Below are 4,872 nucleotides of genomic sequence, written 5' to 3' on the forward strand. Positions count from 1 at the left end.
ATGTCATAAATTTCTTTTAATAAATTAATAAGATGACTTATCAGGCAAATTAAGAAAATAACTATAATTTTTATACATCTAGATATTTAAGAGAGACAAAAAAAATTATTTTATCAAAATTTCAACAACACATAAAAGCTATCACAATAGGTGATTATAGATCAAAATGATAGATAAGATTGAGAGTTATAATAATAGTATTGGGTGATAATTAATTATGATAGAGTGAAGGTCGAGAAAATGAAAAGAGAAGAAGAAGAAAATAAAAAATAAGAAGAGAATAAGGTAATATAACAGTGGCGATAAGACAATACTAAATATGTGTATAAAGAATAATAGTAAGAGAAAAGGTCCCAAATATTTACGTAAATTTAAAACATAAATATATTTTTTGTAATAAATTTATAATAAAAATTTTAGTTTAAGAGTACTCCGTACTTCTTTTATAATTTACAGCAATAAATTTATTTTCATTCAAAACACCATTGCATAATAAATTAGTACTTCTTTTATGAGGATAATATTAGTTTCATGTTAGTATTTGTTGGTACGTTGATTTCATGTCACCAAATGTATCTACCTATTTATACAATTTTTGTGGCTAAACCTTTTATATATGTCCCATATTATTTATTACTTGCTCGTCCATTATAAACTGTGGTCTAACATTTTATTTTTTCATTAGTTTTTGCCAATCTCATTGTTTTCAACAATTATTATTGTTCCATACCAATCATTCTTGTGTGCTGTGTTTTTTAAAGTCTTTCTAGATTAATATGTATTAATATCTGAATAAAAATATTAATCGACTTTAATTTTATATTTTTGGTGACTTAAAAGAAAAATAAACAAAAACTAAGAAAGAAAAAAAAAAACAAGAAACTGCTTAAGAAAGACAGTCCCGCTGAATACTACTCTCAAACTCCTTCCAAGGCAATGAAAGCTCCACTTGGGGAGAAATAGTCCTCGTTGCAGTCTTTGCCATGATGTCTGCTACTGTATTTGCATCTCTCAAGATCAACCGAAGATCAGCACGCCATTTCTAAGACATGATATCTCGGATTTTTAACACAAAAGGATCAGTAAACCCAGAGCAATCTTGTAAATTATTGACAATAGTAAAAGCCTCCACACAGTCTGTCTCACATATAATGTCTCTTTGTCCCGAGTCCCATGCTAAAAGAAAGCCTCTCCAAATAACAAACAACTCTCCTTGCAAAATGCTACGACTCTCAATTGTTCCCAGACAGCCTCGTTGCCACCTTCCCTTCCAATCTCTGCTAACACAAGCAAAACCAACTCGAGCACCACTGCCAGGATAGCTAGCATCACAATTAATCTTAAAGGTACCCACTGAGGAAAAACCGACTCCTGACTTGAGAAACATCGTGGACAGCTATCCGTGTGCGAAATGCCCCTTCTAAAACGAAATGCAGCAGTAGGAAGAGCCTCCCGAAGACATAGCCAGGCCAAAAATTTGTGCTTTTCCGGAACATGTTGACGCCAAAGCCAAAGCCAATTACCCCTATCCTCCCAACTAAACATCTTCTTACTGAGCCATAAATAACCACTATGAGCATCATAAACCTTTGAGGCCGCACCAGTCCAACACCAACCGACCTCTGAACCAGTTTGAACATCTGGGTTGTAAGAATTAATGTTGCTCTGCAGAGACTGATTCAAAGGAGAATAGATATTCTCAAGGTTCCACTGTCCAGATGACCAAAGGTCCAAGATCCTGAGATCCGAATCAGAAATGTGAACATAATCCATCTCTTGACACAGTCGCCCCTCTCTTCTCCATTTAGAAAACCAAAAGTTCTGTTCCAAATCCCCAATGCACCAACTAAAACCTTCCTTTAGGATATCCTAAGCTCGACATATACTCTTCCAAACATAAGATCCACTTCCTCGAGACCGACTAAAACAATCATCCTTAGAAGAATGGTATTTCTCCGTCAACAGTTGAACCCATAGCTTGTTGGGGAATCAAAGTGCTTCACCAACCTCCAACCGAGGCTTGCCCAGCGGAAGTGACTCCCGTGACCTTCAGGTTTGCCGGATCTCCCTGGAATATCTCCTTAATCCTGCCTACCGACGCAGTAACAGCCGGCAATGCGCCTTCCTTCTCCAATGGAACCGCCACGGTAACACCCTCCTTCACGGTTGCAGGAAGACATGACGATGCTTCCACCACCGTGCCTCCATTCTTCTCAATTGGCGAGCTCTGTAGGGACCCCGGCCTTGGTCGTTTTCGGAGAGAGGACCCGCAAGGCACTGGGGTGTGTCGGGTTGAGGAGATCGATGTCTCACCAACACGGGAAGCGCTGTGTCCGACCTTGACTCGTGACCCGACCCTAGCACGATAGGAGCTCGATCCATTCGTGTGAGAGAAGTGAATGGTGGGCCTGATTACTCTACCCGAATCGATTCTGGATTGAATGCCTCTTTGGACCTTGTTAGATTGCTTCTGACCCAGCTTGGTTTTACCTTTCCTCACAACTTGCTCCCAACCTGGTTCATCATGCATGCAAGCCTCCTCAACATTATTTCCTTCCAAATTATTAGCCTCCAAATCTTCTTGCAAATTCGATAGTAGGCGTTTTATATAGTAGTGTACAATAACATATCTTTAAATTTATTCATTACAAAAAGAGTTATTCTCCACATACAAGCGTTTTTCCATACAAGTCATACAAGTCATTTATATTCACGCGTTTTTTACGTTTTTCTCTGTGCCTCCTCTTCTTCTTCTTCTTCGTAATTTTTCTCTCTCGTTATCGTCGTCATCAACACCACCTCTTCCTCCTCCTTCTCTTCCTCTTTCATTTTTCATTGAAATTTTTTCTCCTCTTTTAGTTTTCTCTTTCTCCTTCATCATCAGTTATCTCGTTTGTTGAAAATAATAAATAATTTAGGTTCAGATTGTCAATTGAACCATAACGAAATTTATTATTATTTTGAATCCAAGGCTAAGGTGTGGTTCAATTTAAAAGAAAAAATATAGCATTAGAGGAAAGATTTTTCTGCCACAAATTTGGATGTAGTACGAAGATATTTGGGTGTATCTTAAGAATTTTTGGGTGTATTTTTATTCTGATAAGTTCTAGATAGTTCAAAATTCTTCCTCTTCCTCCTTCTCATCTTCTACAATTTCTTTTTTTTTTTTTATCATCATCACCATCTTCTTTTTTTTTTCTTATTCATCTTTTTTTTATATTACCTTCTCAAGTTTCTTCTTGTTTTATTCTCTTAACAAGAATAAAAACAAAAAAATCAAACAAAGAAGAAGAAGAAACACATAATGCTGCAAAATTACTTGAAAAATGATGAACTTACATTTATTTAACTAAAAGAAAGAAAGAAATAAGGAAAAAAAGAAGAAGAAAAAAATGCAGCATTAGAGAAAATATTTTTCTGTATTTGCAGCAAATTTGGGTGTAGCACGAAGATATTTGGGTGTAATATGAAGATATTTGAGTTTATTTTAAGAATTTTTGGGTGTATTTTTATTCTGATAAGTTCCATAATTCAACACTCTTCCTCTTCCTCCTTCTCATCTTCTACTGTTTTTTCTTTTTTTTATCATCATCACAATCTTTTTCTTCTTTTTTTTTTCTAATTCATCTTTTCTTTTTTATTTTATATTCTCAAGTTTCTTCTTATTTTACTCTCTTAACAAGAATAAAAATAAAAAAATCAAACAAAGAAGAAGAAAAAACACATAATGCTGTAAAATTACTTGAAAGATGATGAACTTACATTCATTTAACTAAAAGAAAGAAAGAAATAAGAAAAAAAAGACGAAAAAAACGCAGCATTAGAGAAAATATTTTTCTGTATTTGTAGCAAATTTGGGTGCAGTACGAAGATATTTGGGTGTAATACGAAGATATTTAAGTGTATTTTAAGAATTTTTGGTGTATTTTTATTCTGATAAGTTCTGCATAATTCAACACTCTTCCTCTTCCTCCTTCTCATCTTCTACTATTTCTTCTTCTTTTTTTATCATCATCACAATCTTTTTCTTCTTTTTTTTTCTAATTCATATTTTTTTTATTTTACCTTCTCAAGTTTCTTCTTGTTTTACTCTCTTAACAAGAATAAAAACAAAAAAATCAAACAAAGAAGAAGAAACACATAATGCTGCAAAATTACTTGAAAGAGGATGAACTTACATTCATTTAACTAAAAGAAAGAAAGAAATAAGGGAAAAAAGAAGAAGAAAAAAAAAACGCAGCATTAGAGAAAATATTTTTCTGTATTTGCAGCAAATTTGAGTGTAACACGAAGATATTTGGGTGTAATACGAAGATATTTGGGTGTATTTTTATTCTGATAAATTTTGCATAATTCAAAACTCTTCCTCTTCCTCCTCTTCATCTTCTATTGCCTCTTCATCTTCTACTGCTTCTTCTTTCTCATCTTCTTATTTCGTTTTCTTATAATTTTTTTGGGAGAAAAAATCAAACAAAGAGAAAAAAAATATAATATTGCAAAATCAATAGAAAGAGGAGAAGGAAAAAAATGCAGCAACAACAACGGTAATAAAAAACAACGATGAAGATGAAACACGTGAAGAAAAAGGAAGAGAAATACAAAGAAAAAGGAGAAGAAGAAGGAAGAGGAGGAGGAGAAGGAGAAGGAGGAACATGAAGAAGAAGTGTTTTTCATAATGGTGAGTGAGAACGCGCTTTAGAAATGGTTGAGTGACGCGTGTTATCACGCTCCAGTGGGTGAATGTAGTTTTTGTTAGATTTGGCCCAACTTGTAAGACTTGTAAGCCAAAAAAACATGTATGTGTAGCATAACTCTTACAAAAAAATACTTTGAATAAATATTATATATTATATTATGAAGATAAAATATTAA

Source organism: Arachis ipaensis, chromosome B08, assembly GCF_000816755.2.
Source record: "Arachis ipaensis cultivar K30076 chromosome B08, Araip1.1, whole genome shotgun sequence".
NCBI lineage: Eukaryota > Viridiplantae > Streptophyta > Magnoliopsida > Fabales > Fabaceae > Arachis > Arachis ipaensis.